The following is a 15,108-nucleotide window of genomic DNA, read 5'->3' on the forward strand; positions in this document are numbered from 1 at the left end:
GTAGGGTTAGGTGAGGTTTTTGGTTAGGGTTAAGGTTAGGTTTTTGGTTTAGGGTTTAGGGTTAAGGTTAGGTTTTTGGTTTAGGGTTAAGGTTAGGTTTTTGGTTTAGGGTTTAGGGTTAAGGTTAGGTTTTTGGTTTAGGGTTAAGGTTAGGTTTTTGGTTTAGGGTTAAGGTTAGGTTTTTGGTGTAGGGTTAAGGTTAGGTTTAGGGTTAAGGTTAGGTTTTTGGTTTAGGGTTAAGGTTAGGTTTTTGGTTTAGGGTTAAGGTTAGGTTTTTGGTTTAGGGTTAAGGTTAGGTTTTTGGTTTAGGGTTAAGGTTAGGTTTTTGGTGTAGGGTTAAGGTTAGGTTTTTGGTTTAGGGTTAATGTTAGGTTTTTGGTTTAGGGTTAAGGTTAGGTTTTTGGTGTAGGGTTAAGGTTAGGTTTTTGGTTTAGGGTTTAGGGTTAAGGTTAGGTTTTTGGTGTAGGGTTTAGGGTTAAGGTTAGGTTTTTGGCTTAGGGTTAAGGTTAGGTTTTTGGCTTAGGGTTAAGGTTAGGTTTTTGGGTTAGGGTTAAGGTTAGGTTTTTGGTTTAAGGTTAAGGTTAGGTTTTTGGTTTAGGGTTTAGGGTTAAGGTTAGGTTTTTGGTTTAGGGTTAAGGTTAGGTTTTTGGTTTAGGGTTTAGGGTTAAGGTTAGGTTTTTGGTTTAGGGTTAAGGTTAGGTTTTTGGTTTAGGGTTTAGGGTTAAGGTTAGGTTTTTGGTTTAGGGTTAAGGTTAGGTTTTTGGTTTAGGGCTAAGGTTAGGTTTTTGGTGTAGGGTTAAGGTTAGGTTTAGGGTTAAGGTTAGGTTTTTGGGTTAGGGTTAAGGTTAGGTTTTTGATTTAGGGTTAAGGTTAGGTTTTTGGTTTAGGGTTAAGGTTAGGTTTTTGGTTTAGGGTTTAGGGTTAAGGTTAGGTTTTTGGTTTAGGGTTAAGGTTAGGTTTTTGGTTTAGGGTTTAGGGTTAAGGTTAGGTTTTTGGTTTAGGGTTAAGGTTAGGTTTTTGGTTTAGGGTTTAGGGTTAAGGTTAGGTTTTTGGTTTAGGGTTAAGGTTAGGTTTTTGGTTTAGGGTTAGGTTTTTGGTTGTAGGGTTAAGGTTAGGTTTAGGGTTAAGGTTAGGTTTTTGGTTTAGGGTTAAGGTTAGGTTTTTGGTTTAGGGTTAAGGTTAGGTTTTTGGTTTAGGGTTAAGGTTAGGTTTTTGGTTTAGGGTTAAGGTTAGGTTTTTGGTGTAGGGTTAAGGTGAGGTTTTTGGTTTAGGTTTAAGGTGAGGTTTTTGGTTAGGGTTAAGGTTAGGTTTTTGGTTTAGGGTTAAGGTTAGGTTTTTGATTTAGGGTTAAGGTTAAAGTAAGGTTAAAAGAGAACAGGTTAGGGTTAGTGGTTATGGAAAATAGTACAAGACTATGTGTGTGTGTGTGTGTGTGTGTGTGTGTGTGTGTGTGTGTGTGTGTGTGTGAATATTGAATGAATCAAATGATTGATGGACCCGTCTATCTGTTTCTTCACCATTCTGTCTCTCTGTCTTTTAGTCCATGAAGTCCCTGTCCTCCTTCCTTCCTTGGATGATAAAAGACGAATGAAAACTCCTACAATTAAAAAAAAAACTCCTACAATAAAATGTCACTCCACAATAACAATCGACAATTCATACTACTAATTTAAAACGCATATGGTAGAACCCAATCAATAGAGTTATAAGACACTGTAGACATTCATAGTAAAAATACAAATAAATCCTGCTGGCCAGTACGGGTATCGAACCCGCGACCTTCGCGTTATTAGCACGACGCTCTAACCAACTGAGCTAACCGGCCTGAGATAATGATCAATCTACGGAACGGGGATACACCCATATATGGGTCTGGAGGTGGTCGCTTATCTACAATGTCTACGTTCTACCATTAGAGGGCAGAGAACGTAAACAAATCCAGCTCAGTTCCAAGGACTCCCTTCTACACTGTCAATGATCAACACTATGGCTGTTGGGAACCCTGTACATTAGTGAGCGCTGTTGTGGCTCTGTACATTAGTGAGGGCTGTTGGGGCCCTGTACATTAGTGAGGGCTGTTGGGGCTCTGTACATTAGTGAGGGCTGTTGGAACCCTGTACATTAGTGAGGGCTGTTGGGGCCCTATTTCAACTCCAGATGACATAACCTAGCTAGCAGAGACAGCATGTTAACTATGAAAGTATCGATCCAGCAACAATGTCGAGGTCAAAAACGAAAGGAACTATATTAAACCAAGCTGACTTCGTAAGATAAGTCAACTCGGGCGGAAATAATGAACAGGCTGAACGTACATTTCTGTGACTATCTAGATAACTTTAGCTTGTCATTCCTGTTTACAGAGTGTTAGTCCCCACGAGAGCAAATGCTATTTATATGGGGTTTAGGGTTAAAGTTAGAATTAGGTTTAGGAGCTAGGGTTAGGTTTAGGGTTAAGGTTAGGTTTTTGGTTTAGGGTTAAGGTTAAGGTTAAGGTTAGGTTTAGGGTTAAGGTTAGGTTTTTGGTTTAGGGTTAAGGTTAGGTTTTTGGTTTAGGGTTAAGGTTAGGTTTTTGGTTTAGGGTTTAGGGTTAAGGTTAGGTTTTTGGTTTAGGGTTAAGGTTAGGTTTTTGGTTTAGGGTTTAGGGTTAAGGTTAGGTTTTTGGTTTAGGGTTAAGGTTAGGTTTTTGGTTTAGGGTTAAGGTTAGGTTTTTGGTGTAGGGTTAAGTTTAGGTTTAGGGTTAAGGTTAGGTTCTTGGTTTAGGGTTAAGGTTAGGTTTTTGGTTTAGGGTTAAGGTTAGGTTTTTGGTTTAGGGTTAAGGTTAGGTTTTTGGTTTAGGGTTAAGGTTAGGTTTTTGGTGTAGGGTTAAGGTGAGGTTTTTGGTTAGGGTTAAGGTTAGGTTTTTGGTTTAGGGTTTAGGGTTAAGGTTAGGTTTTTGGTTTAGGGTTAAGGTTAGGATTTTGGTTTAGGGTTTAGGGTTAAGGTTAGGTTTTTGGTTTAGGGTTAAGGTTAGGTTTTTGGTTTAGGGTTAAGGTTAGGTTTTTGGTGTAGGGTTAAGGTTAGGTTTAGGGTTAAGGTTAGGTTTTTTGTTTAGGGTTAAGGTTAGGTTTTTGGTTTAGGGTTAAGGTTAGGTTTTTGGTTTAGGGTTAAGGTTAGGTTTTTGGTGTAGGGTTAAGGTGAGGTTTTTGGTTAGGGTTAAGGTTAGGTTTTTGGTTTAGGGTTTAGGGTTAAGGTTAGGTTTTTGGTTTAGGGTTAAGGTTAGGTTTTTGGTTTAGGGTTTAGGGTTAAGGTTAGGTTTTTGGTTTAGGGTTAAGGTTAGGTTTTTGGTTTAGGGTTAAGGTTAGGTTTTTGGTGTAGGGTTAAGGTTAGGTTTAGGGTTAAGGTTAGGTTTTTGGTTTAGGGTTAAGGTTAGGTTTTTGGTTTAGGGTTAAGGTTAGGTTTTTGGTTTAGGGTTAAGGTTAGGTTTTTGGTTTAGGGTTAAGGTTAGGTTTTTGGTGTAGGGTTAAGGTTAGGTTTTTGGTTTAGGGTTAATGTTAGGTTTTTGGTTTAGGGTTAAGGTTAGGTTTTTGGTGTAGGGTTAAGGTTAGGTTTTTGGTTTAGGGTTTAGGGTTAAGGTTAGGTTTTTGGTGTAGGGTTTAGGGTTAAGGTTAGGTTTTTGGCTTAGGGTTAAGGTTAGGTTTTTGGCTTAGGGTTAAGGTTAGGTTTTTGGGTTAGGGTTAAGGTTAGGTTTTTGGTTTAAGGTTAAGGTTAGGTTTTTGGTTTAGGGTTTAGGGTTAAGGTTAGGTTTTTGGTTTAGGGTTAAGGTTAGGTTTTTGGTTTAGGGTTTAGGGTTAAGGTTAGGTTTTTGGTTTAGGGTTAAGGTTAGGTTTTTGGTTTAGGGTTTAGGGTTAAGGTTAGGTTTTTGGTTTAGGGTTAAGGTTAGGTTTTTGGTTTAGGGCTAAGGTTAGGTTTTTGGTGTAGGGTTAAGGTTAGGTTTAGGGTTAAGGTTAGGTTTTTGGGTTAGGGTTAAGGTTAGGTTTTTGATTTAGGGTTAAGGTTAGGTTTTTGGTTTAGGGTTAAGGTTAGGTTTTTGGTTTAGGGTTTAGGGTTAAGGTTAGGTTTTTGGTTTAGGGTTAAGGTTAGGTTTTTGGTTTAGGGTTTAGGGTTAAGGTTAGGTTTTTGGTTTAGGGTTAAGGTTAGGTTTTTGGTTTAGGGTTTAGGGTTAAGGTTAGGTTTTTGGTTTAGGGTTAAGGTTAGGTTTTTGGTTTAGGGTTAGGTTTTTGGTTGTAGGGTTAAGGTTAGGTTTAGGGTTAAGGTTAGGTTTTTGGTTTAGGGTTAAGGTTAGGTTTTTGGTTTAGGGTTAAGGTTAGGTTTTTGGTTTAGGGTTAAGGTTAGGTTTTTGGTTTAGGGTTAAGGTTAGGTTTTTGGTGTAGGGTTAAGGTGAGGTTTTTGGTTTAGGTTTAAGGTGAGGTTTTTGGTTAGGGTTAAGGTTAGGTTTTTGGTTTAGGGTTAAGGTTAGGTTTTTGATTTAGGGTTAAGGTTAAAGTAAGGTTAAAAGAGAACAGGTTAGGGTTAGTGGTTATGGAAAATAGTACAAGACTATGTGTGTGTGTGTGTGTGTGTGTGTGTGTGTGTGTGTGTGTGTGTGTGTGTGTGTGTGTGTGTGTGTGTGTGTGAATATTGAATGAATCAAATGATTGATGGACCCGTCTATCTGTTTCTTCACCATTCTGTCTCTCTGTCTTTTAGTCCATGAAGTCCCTGTCCTCCTTCCTTCCTTGGATGATAAAAGACGAATGAAAACTCCTACAATTAAAAAAAAAACTCCTACAATAAAATGTCACTCCACAATAACAATCGACAATTCATACTACTAATTTAAAACGCATATGGTAGAACCCAATCAATAGAGTTATAAGACACTGTAGACATTCATAGTAAAAATACAAATAAATCCTGCTGGCCAGTACGGGTATCGAACCCGCGACCTTCGCGTTATTAGCACGACGCTCTAACCAACTGAGCTAACCGGCCTGAGATAATGATCAATCTACGGAACGGGGATACACCCATATATGGGTCTGGAGGTGGTCGCTTATCTACAATGTCTACGTTCTACCATTAGAGGGCAGAGAACGTAAACAAATCCAGCTCAGTTCCAAGGACTCCCTTCTACACTGTCAATGATCAACACTATGGCTGTTGGGAACCCTGTACATTAGTGAGCGCTGTTGTGGCTCTGTACATTAGTGAGGGCTGTTGGGGCCCTGTACATTAGTGAGGGCTGTTGGGGCTCTGTACATTAGTGAGGGCTGTTGGAACCCTGTACATTAGTGAGGGCTGTTGGGGCCCTATTTCAACTCCAGATGACATAACCTAGCTAGCAGAGACAGCATGTTAACTATGAAAGTATCGATCCAGCAACAATGTCGAGGTCAAAAACGAAAGGAACTATATTAAACCAAGCTGACTTCGTAAGATAAGTCAACTCGGGCGGAAATAATGAACAGGCTGAACGTACATTTCTGTGACTATCTAGATAACTTTAGCTTGTCATTCCTGTTTACAGAGTGTTAGTCCCCACGAGAGCAAATGCTATTTATATGGGGTTTAGGGTTAAAGTTAGAATTAGGTTTAGGAGCTAGGGTTAGGTTTAGGGTTAAGGTTAGGTTTTTGGTTTAGGGTTAAGGTTAAGGTTAAGGTTAGGTTTAGGGTTAAGGTTAGGTTTTTGGTTTAGGGTTAAGGTTAGGTTTTTGGTTTAGGGTTAAGGTTAGGTTTTTGGTTTAGGGTTTAGGGTTAAGGTTAGGTTTTTGGTTTAGGGTTAAGGTTAGGTTTTTGGTTTAGGGTTTAGGGTTAAGGTTAGGTTTTTGGTTTAGGGTTAAGGTTAGGTTTTTGGTTTAGGGTTAAGGTTAGGTTTTTAGGGTTTAGGGTTTAGGTTTTTGGTTTAGGGTTAGGTTTTTTTGGTTTAGGGTTAGGTTTTTGGTTTAGGGTTTAGGGTTAGGTTAGGTTTTTGGTTTAGGTTTAGGGTTAAGGTTAGGTTTTTGGTGTAGGGTTAGGTTTAGGGTTAAGGTTAGGTTCTTGGTTTAGGGTTAAGGTTAGGTTTTTGGTTTAGGGTTAAGGTTAGGTTTTTGGTTTAGGGTTAAGGTTAGGTTTTTGGTTTAGGGTTAAGGTTAGGTTTTTGGTGTAGGGTTAAGGTGAGGTTTTTGGTTAGGGTTAAGGTTAGGTTTTTGGTTTAGGGTTTAGGGTTAAGGTTAGGTTTTTGGTTTAGGGTTAAGGTTAGGATTTTGGTTTAGGGTTTAGGGTTAAGGTTAGGTTTTTGGTTTAGGGTTAAGGTTAGGTTTTTGGTTTAGGGTTAAGGTTAGGTTTTTGGTGTAGGGTTAAGGTTAGGTTTAGGGTTAAGGTTAGGTTTTTTGTTTAGGGTTAAGGTTAGGTTTTTGGTTTAGGGTTAAGGTTAGGTTTTTGGTTTAGGGTTAAGGTTAGGTTTTTGGTGTAGGGTTAGGGTTTTTGGTTAGGGTTAAGGTTTTTGGTTAGGGTTAAGGTTTTTGGTTTAGGGTTTAGGGTTAAGGTTAGGTTTTTGGTTTAGGGTTAAGGTTAGGTTTTTGGTTTAGGGTTTAGGGTTAAGGTTAGGTTTTTGGTTTAGGGTTAAGGTTAGGTTTTTGGTTTAGGGTTAAGGTTAGGTTTTTGGTGTAGGGTTAAGGTTAGGTTTAGGGTTAAGGTTAGGTTTTTGGTTTAGGGTTAAGGTTAGGTTTTTGGTTTAGGGTTAAGGTTAGGTTTTTGGTTTAGGGTTAAGGTTAGGTTTTTGGTTTAGGGTTAAGGTTAGGTTTTTGGTGTAGGGTTAAGGTTAGGTTTTTGGTTTAGGGTTAATGTTAGGTTTTTGGTTTAGGGTTAAGGTTAGGTTTTTGGTGTAGGGTTAAGGTTAGGTTTTTGGTTTAGGGTTTAGGGTTAAGGTTAGGTTTTTGGTGTAGGGTTTAGGGTTAAGGTTAGGTTTTTGGCTTAGGGTTAAGGTTAGGTTTTTGGCTTAGGGTTAAGGTTAGGTTTTTGGGTTAGGGTTAAGGTTAGGTTTTTGGTTTAAGGTTAAGGTTAGGTTTTTGGTTTAGGGTTTAGGGTTAAGGTTAGGTTTTTGGTTTAGGGTTAAGGTTAGGTTTTTGGTTTAGGGTTTAGGGTTAAGGTTAGGTTTTTGGTTTAGGGTTAAGGTTAGGTTTTTGGTTTAGGGTTTAGGGTTAAGGTTAGGTTTTTGGTTTAGGGTTAAGGTTAGGTTTTTGGTTTAGGGCTAAGGTTAGGTTTTTGGTGTAGGGTTAAGGTTAGGTTTAGGGTTAAGGTTAGGTTTTTGGGTTAGGGTTAAGGTTAGGTTTTTGATTTAGGGTTAAGGTTAGGTTTTTGGTTTAGGGTTAAGGTTAGGTTTTTGGTTTAGGGTTTAGGGTTAAGGTTAGGTTTTTGGTTTAGGGTTAAGGTTAGGTTTTTGGTTTAGGGTTTAGGGTTAAGGTTAGGTTTTTGGTTTAGGGTTAAGGTTAGGTTTTTGGTTTAGGGTTTAGGGTTAAGGTTAGGTTTTTGGTTTAGGGTTAAGGTTAGGTTTTTGGTTTAGGGTTAGGTTTTTGGTGTAGGGTTAAGGTTAGGTTTAGGGTTAAGGTTAGGTTTTTGGTTTAGGGTTAAGGTTAGGTTTTTGGTTTAGGGTTAAGGTTAGGTTTTTGGTTTAGGGTTAAGGTTAGGTTTTTGGTTTAGGGTTAAGGTTAGGTTTTTGGTGTAGGGTTAAGGTGAGGTTTTTGGTTTAGGTTTAAGGTGAGGTTTTTGGTTAGGGTTAAGGTTAGGTTTTTGGTTTAGGGTTAAGGTTAGGTTTTTGATTTAGGGTTAAGGTTAAAGTAAGGTTAAAAGAGAACAGGTTAGGGTTAGTGGTTATGGAAAATAGTACAAGACTATGTGTGTGTGTGTGTGTGTGTGTGTGTGTGTGTGTGTGTGTGTGAATATTGAATGAATCAAATGATTGATGGACCCGTCTATCTGTTTCTTCACCATTCTGTCTCTCTGTCTTTTAGTCCATGAAGTCCCTGTCCTCCTTCCTTCCTTGGATGATAAAAGACGAATGAAAACTCCTACAATTAAAAAAAAAACTCCTACAATAAAATGTCACTCCACAATAACAATCGACAATTCATACTACTAATTTAAAACGCATATGGTAGAACCCAATCAATAGAGTTATAAGACACTGTAGACATTCATAGTAAAAATACAAATAAATCCTGCTGGCCAGTACGGGTATCGAACCCGCGACCTTCGCGTTATTAGCACGACGCTCTAACCAACTGAGCTAACCGGCCTGAGATAATGATCAATCTACGGAACGGGGATACACCCATATATGGGTCTGGAGGTGGTCGCTTATCTACAATGTCTACGTTCTACCATTAGAGGGCAGAGAACGTAAACAAATCCAGCTCAGTTCCAAGGACTCCCTTCTACACTGTCAATGATCAACACTATGGCTGTTGGGAACCCTGTACATTAGTGAGCGCTGTTGTGGCTCTGTACATTAGTGAGGGCTGTTGGGGCCCTGTACATTAGTGAGGGCTGTTGGGGCTCTGTACATTAGTGAGGGCTGTTGGAACCCTGTACATTAGTGAGGGCTGTTGGGGCCCTATTTCAACTCCAGATGACATAACCTAGCTAGCAGAGACAGCATGTTAACTATGAAAGTATCGATCCAGCAACAATGTCGAGGTCAAAAACGAAAGGAACTATATTAAACCAAGCTGACTTCGTAAGATAAGTCAACTCGGGCGGAAATAATGAACAGGCTGAACGTACATTTCTGTGACTATCTAGATAACTTTAGCTTGTCATTCCTGTTTACAGAGTGTTAGTCCCCACGAGAGCAAATGCTATTTATATGGGGTTTAGGGTTAAAGTTAGAATTAGGTTTAGGAGCTAGGGTTAGGTTTAGGGTTAAGGTTAGGTTTTTGGTTTAGGGTTAAGGTTAAGGTTAGGTTAGGTTTAGGGTTAAGGTTAGGTTTTTGGTTTAGGGTTAAGGTTAGGTTTTTGGTTTAGGGTTAAGGTTAGGTTTTTGGTTTAGGGTTTAGGGTTAAGGTTAGGTTTTTGGTTTAGGGTTAAGGTTAGGTTTTTGGTTTAGGGTTTAGGGTTAAGGTTAGGTTTTTGGTTTAGGGTTAAGGTTAGGTTTTTGGTTTAGGGTTAAGGTTAGGTTTTTGGTGTAGGGTTAAGTTTAGGTTTAGGGTTAAGGTTAGGTTCTTGGTTTAGGGTTAAGGTTAGGTTTTTGGTTTAGGGTTAAGGTTAGGTTTTTGGTTTAGGGTTAAGGTTAGGTTTTTGGTTTAGGGTTAAGGTTAGGTTTTTGGTGTAGGGTTAAGGTGAGGTTTTTGGTTAGGGTTAAGGTTAGGTTTTTGGTTTAGGGTTTAGGGTTAAGGTTAGGTTTTTGGTTTAGGGTTAAGGTTAGGTTTTTGGTTTAGGGTTTAGGGTTAAGGTTAGGTTTTTGGTTTAGGGTTAAGGTTAGGTTTTTGGTTTAGGGTTAGGGTTAAGGTTTTTGGTTTAGGGTTAAGGTTAGGTTTAGGGTTAGGTTAGGTTTTTGGTTTAGGGTTAAGGTTAGGTTTTTGGTTTAGGGTTAAGGTTAGGTTTTTGGTTTAGGGTTAAGGTTAGGTTTTTGGTTTAGGGTTAAGGTTAGGTTTTTGGTGTAGGGTTAAGGTTAGGTTTTTGGTTTAGGGTTAATGTTAGGTTTTTGGTTTAGGGTTAAGGTTAGGTTTTTGGTGTAGGGTTAAGGTTAGGTTTTTGGTTTAGGGTTTAGGGTTAAGGTTAGGTTTTTGGTGTAGGGTTTAGGGTTAAGGTTAGGTTTTTGGCTTAGGGTTAAGGTTAGGTTTTTGGCTTAGGGTTAAGGTTAGGTTTTTGGGTTAGGGTTAAGGTTAGGTTTTTGGTTTAAGGTTAAGGTTAGGTTTTTGGTTTAGGGTTTAGGGTTAAGGTTAGGTTTTTGGTTTAGGGTTAAGGTTAGGTTTTTGGTTTAGGGTTTAGGGTTAAGGTTAGGTTTTTGGTTTAGGGTTAAGGTTAGGTTTTTGGTTTAGGGTTTAGGGTTAAGGTTAGGTTTTTGGTTTAGGGTTAAGGTTAGGTTTTTGGTTTAGGGCTAAGGTTAGGTTTTTGGTGTAGGGTTAAGGTTAGGTTTAGGGTTAAGGTTAGGTTTTTGGGTTAGGGTTAAGGTTAGGTTTTTGATTTAGGGTTAAGGTTAGGTTTTTGGTTTAGGGTTAAGGTTAGGTTTTTGGTTTAGGGTTTAGGGTTAAGGTTAGGTTTTTGGTTTAGGGTTAAGGTTAGGTTTTTGGTTTAGGGTTTAGGGTTAAGGTTAGGTTTTTGGTTTAGGGTTAGGGTTAGGTTAGGTTTTTGGTTTAGGGTTAGGTTTTTAGGGTTAAGGTTTAGGGTTAAGGTTAGGTTTTTGGTTTAGGGTTAGGTTTTTGGTTTAGGGTTAAGGTTAGGTTTTTGGTGTTAGGGTTAAGGTGAGGTTTTTGGTTTAGGGTTAAGGTTAGGTTTTTGGTTTAGGGTTTTTAAGGTTAGGTTTTTGGTTTAGGGTTAAGGTTAGGTTTTTGGTGTAGGGTTAAGGTGAGGGTTAAGGTTAGGTTTTTGGTTTAGGGTTAAGGTTAGGTTTTTGATTTAGGGTTAAGGTTAAAGTAAGGTTAAAAGAGAACAGGTTAGGGTTAGTGGTTATGGAAAATAGTACAAGACTATGTGTGTGTGTGTGTGTGTGTGTGTGTGTGTGTGTGTGTACAAGACTATGTGTGTGTGTGTGTGTGTGTGTGTGTGTGTGTGTGTGATATTGAATGAATCAAATGATTGATGGACCCGTCTATCTGTTTCTTCACCATTCTGTCTCTCTGTCTTTTAGTCCATGAAGTCCCTGTCCTCCTTCCTTCCTTGGATGATAAAAGACGAATGAAAACTCCTACAATTAAAAAAAAAACTCCTACAATAAAATGTCACTCCACAATAACAATCGACAATTCATACTACTAATTTAAAACGCATATGGTAGAACCCAATCAATAGAGTTATAAGACACTGTAGACATTCATAGTAAAAATACAAATAAATCCTGCTGGCCAGTACGGGTATCGAACCCGCGACCTTCGCGTTATTAGCACGACGCTCTAACCAACTGAGCTAACCGGCCTGAGATAATGATCAATCTACGGAACGGGGATACACCCATATATGGGTCTGGAGGTGGTCGCTTATCTACAATGTCTACGTTCTACCATTAGAGGGCAGAGAACGTAAACAAATCCAGCTCAGTTCCAAGGACTCCCTTCTACACTGTCAATGATCAACACTATGGCTGTTGGGAACCCTGTACATTAGTGAGCGCTGTTGTGGCTCTGTACATTAGTGAGGGCTGTTGGGGCCCTGTACATTAGTGAGGGCTGTTGGGGCTCTGTACATTAGTGAGGGCTGTTGGAACCCTGTACATTAGTGAGGGCTGTTGGGGCCCTATTTCAACTCCAGATGACATAACCTAGCTAGCAGAGACAGCATGTTAACTATGAAAGTATCGATCCAGCAACAATGTCGAGGTCAAAAACGAAAGGAACTATATTAAACCAAGCTGACTTCGTAAGATAAGTCAACTCGGGCGGAAATAATGAACAGGCTGAACGTACATTTCTGTGACTATCTAGATAACTTTAGCTTGTCATTCCTGTTTACAGAGTGTTAGTCCCCACGAGAGCAAATGCTATTTATATGGGGTTTAGGGTTAAAGTTAGAATTAGGTTTAGGAGCTAGGGTTAGGTTTAGGGTTAAGGTTAGGTTTTTGGTTTAGGGTTAAGGTTAAGGTTAGGTTAGGTTTAGGGTTAAGGTTAGGTTTTTGGTTTAGGGTTAAGGTTAGGTTTTTGGTTTAGGGTTAAGGTTAGGTTTTTGGTTTAGGGTTTAGGGTTAAGGTTAGGTTTTTGGTTTAGGGTTAAGGTTAGGTTTTTGGTTTAGGGTTTAGGGTTAAGGTTAGGTTTTTGGTTTAGGGTTAAGGTTAGGTTTTTGGTTTAGGGTTAAGGTTAGGTTTTTGGTGTAGGGTTAAGTTTAGGTTTAGGGTTAAGGTTAGGTTCTTGGTTTAGGGTTAAGGTTAGGTTTTTGGTTTAGGGTTAAGGTTAGGTTTTTGGTTTAGGGTTAAGGTTAGGTTTTTGGTTTAGGGTTAAGGTTAGGTTTTTGGTGTAGGGTTAAGGTGAGGTTTTTGGTTAGGGTTAAGGTTAGGTTTTTGGTTTAGGGTTTAGGGTTAAGGTTAGGTTTTTGGTTTAGGGTTAAGGTTAGGTTTTTGGTTTAGGGTTTAGGGTTAAGGTTAGGTTTTTGGTTTAGGGTTAAGGTTAGGTTTTTGGTTTAGGGTTAAGGTTAGGTTTTTGGTGTAGGGTTAAGGTTAGGTTTAGGGTTAAGGTTAGGTTTTTGGTTTAGGGTTAAGGTTAGGTTTTTGGTTTAGGGTTAAGGTTAGGTTTTTGGTTTAGGGTTAAGGTTAGGTTTTTGGTTTAGGGTTAAGGTTAGGTTTTTGGTGTAGGGTTAAGGTTAGGTTTTTGGTTTAGGGTTAATGTTAGGTTTTTGGTTTAGGGTTAAGGTTAGGTTTTTGGTGTAGGGTTAAGGTTAGGTTTTTGGTTTAGGGTTTAGGGTTAAGGTTAGGTTTTTGGTGTAGGGTTTAGGGTTAAGGTTAGGTTTTTGGCTTAGGGTTAAGGTTAGGTTTTTGGCTTAGGGTTAAGGTTAGGTTTTTGGGTTAGGGTTAAGGTTAGGTTTTTGGTTTAAGGTTAAGGTTAGGTTTTTGGTTTAGGGTTTAGGGTTAAGGTTAGGTTTTTGGTTTAGGGTTAAGGTTAGGTTTTTGGTTTAGGGTTTAGGGTTAAGGTTAGGTTTTTGGTTTAGGGTTAAGGTTAGGTTTTTGGTTTAGGGTTTAGGGTTAAGGTTAGGTTTTTGGTTTAGGGTTAAGGTTAGGTTTTTGGTTTAGGGCTAAGGTTAGTTTTTGGTGTAGGGTTAAGGTTAGGTTTAGGGTTAAGGTTAGGTTTTTGGGTTAGGGTTAAGGTTAGGTTTTTGATTTAGGGTTAAGGTTAGGTTTTTGGTTTAGGGTTAAGGTTAGGTTTTTGGTTTAGGGTTTAGGGTTAAGGTTAGGTTTTTGGTTTAGGGTTAAGGTTAGGTTTTTGGTTTAGGGTTTAGGGTTAAGGTTAGGTTTTTGGTTTAGGGTTAAGGTTAGGTTTTTGGTTTAGGGTTTAGGGTTAAGGTTAGGTTTTTGGTTTAGGGTTAAGGTTAGGTTTTTGGTTTAGGGTTAGGTTTTTGGTTGTAGGGTTAAGGTTAGGTTTTTGGTTTAGGGTTAAGGTTAGGTTTTTGGTTTAGGGTTAAGGTTAGGTTTTTGGTTTAGGGTTAAGGTTAGGTTTTTGGTTTAGGGTTAAGGTTAGGTTTTTGGTGTAGGGTTAAGGTGAGGTTTTTGGTTTAGGTTTAAGGTGAGGTTTTTGGTTAGGGTTAAGGTTAGGTTTTTGGTTTAGGGTTAAGGTTAGGTTTTTGATTTAGGGTTAAGGTTAAAGTAAGGTTAAAAGAGAACAGGTTAGGGTTAGTGGTTATGGAAAATAGTACAAGACTATGTGTGTGTGTGTGTGTGTGTGTGTGTGTGTGTGTGTGTGTGTGTGTGTGAATATTGAATGAATCAAATGATTGATGGACCCGTCTATCTGTTTCTTCACCATTCTGTCTCTCTGTCTTTTAGTCCATGAAGTCCCTGTCCTCCTTCCTTCCTTGGATGATAAAAGACGAATGAAAACTCCTACAATTAAAAAAAAAACTCCTACAATAAAATGTCACTCCACAATAACAATCGACAATTCATACTACTAATTTAAAACGCATATGGTAGAACCCAATCAATAGAGTTATAAGACACTGTAGACATTCATAGTAAAAATACAAATAAATCCTGCTGGCCAGTACGGGTATCGAACCCGCGACCTTCGCGTTATTAGCACGACGCTCTAACCAACTGAGCTAACCGGCCTGAGATAATGATCAATCTACGGAACGGGGATACACCCATATATGGGTCTGGAGGTGGTCGCTTATCTACAATGTCTACGTTCTACCATTAGAGGGCAGAGAACGTAAACAAATCCAGCTCAGTTCCAAGGACTCCCTTCTACACTGTCAATGATCAACACTATGGCTGTTGGGAACCCTGTACATTAGTGAGCGCTGTTGTGGCTCTGTACATTAGTGAGGGCTGTTGGGGCCCTGTACATTAGTGAGGGCTGTTGGGGCTCTGTACATTAGTGAGGGCTGTTGGAACCCTGTACATTAGTGAGGGCTGTTGGGGCCCTATTTCAACTCCAGATGACATAACCTAGCTAGCAGAGACAGCATGTTAACTATGAAAGTATCGATCCAGCAACAATGTCGAGGTCAAAAACGAAAGGAACTATATTAAACCAAGCTGACTTCGTAAGATAAGTCAACTCGGGCGGAAATAATGAACAGGCTGAACGTACATTTCTGTGACTATCTAGATAACTTTAGCTTGTCATTCCTGTTTACAGAGTGTTAGTCCCCACGAGAGCAAATGCTATTTATATATGGGGTTTAGGGTTAAAGTTAGAATTAGGTTTAGGAGCTAGGGTTAGGTTTAGGGTTAAGGTTAGGTTTTTGGTTTAGGGTTAAGGTTAAGGTTAAGGTTAGGTTTAGGGTTAAGGTTAGGTTTTTGGTTTAGGGTTAAGGTTAGGTTTTTGGTTTAGGGTTAAGGTTAGGTTTTTGGTTTAGGGTTTAGGGTTAGGTTAGGTTTTTGGTTTAGGGTTAAGGTTAGGTTTTTGGTTTAGGGTTTAGGGTTAAGGTTAGGTTTTTGGTTTAGGGTTAAGGTTAGGTTTTTGGTTTAGGGTTAAGGTTAGGTTTTTGGTGTAGGGTTAAGTTTAGGTTTAGGGTTAAGGTTAGGTTCTTGGTTTAGGGTTAAGGTTAGGTTTTTGGTTTAGGGTTAAGGTTAGGTTTTTGGTTTAGGGTTAAGGTTAGGTTTTTGGTTTAGGGTTAAGGTTAGGTTTTTGGTGTAGGGTTAAGGTGAGGTTTTTGGTTAGGGTTAAGGTTAGGTTTTTGGTTTAGGGTTTAGGGTTAAGGTTAGGTTTTTGGTTTAGGGTTAAGGTTAGGTTTTTGGTTTAGGGT

The 15,108-nt window shown here is 39.0% G+C and overlaps 5 non-coding genes across 5 annotated transcripts; all 5 read right to left on the bottom strand.

Moving 5' to 3' along the window:
- Positions 1-1,751: 1,751 nt before the first annotated feature.
- trnai-aau (transfer RNA isoleucine (anticodon AAU)) lies at positions 1,752-1,825 on the bottom strand. The gene has a single exon. It is a non-coding gene; the product is annotated as a tRNA-Ile (tRNA).
- Positions 1,826-4,936: 3,111 nt separating this feature from the next.
- Positions 4,937-5,010, bottom strand: trnai-aau (transfer RNA isoleucine (anticodon AAU)). The gene has a single exon. It is a non-coding gene; the product is annotated as a tRNA-Ile (tRNA).
- A 3,207-nt stretch (positions 5,011-8,217) lies between these two features.
- Positions 8,218-8,291, bottom strand: trnai-aau (transfer RNA isoleucine (anticodon AAU)). The gene has a single exon. It is a non-coding gene; the product is annotated as a tRNA-Ile (tRNA).
- A 2,763-nt stretch (positions 8,292-11,054) lies between these two features.
- Positions 11,055-11,128, bottom strand: trnai-aau (transfer RNA isoleucine (anticodon AAU)). Its single transcript has one exon. It is a non-coding gene; the product is annotated as a tRNA-Ile (tRNA).
- Positions 11,129-13,889: 2,761 nt separating this feature from the next.
- On the bottom strand, positions 13,890-13,963 carry trnai-aau (transfer RNA isoleucine (anticodon AAU)). Its single transcript has one exon. It is a non-coding gene; the product is annotated as a tRNA-Ile (tRNA).
- Positions 13,964-15,108: the final 1,145 nt, after the last annotated feature.

This window comes from Oncorhynchus clarkii, chromosome 10 (genome assembly GCF_045791955.1).
Source record: "Oncorhynchus clarkii lewisi isolate Uvic-CL-2024 chromosome 10, UVic_Ocla_1.0, whole genome shotgun sequence".
NCBI classification, from domain to species: Eukaryota; Metazoa; Chordata; class Actinopteri; order Salmoniformes; family Salmonidae; genus Oncorhynchus; species Oncorhynchus clarkii.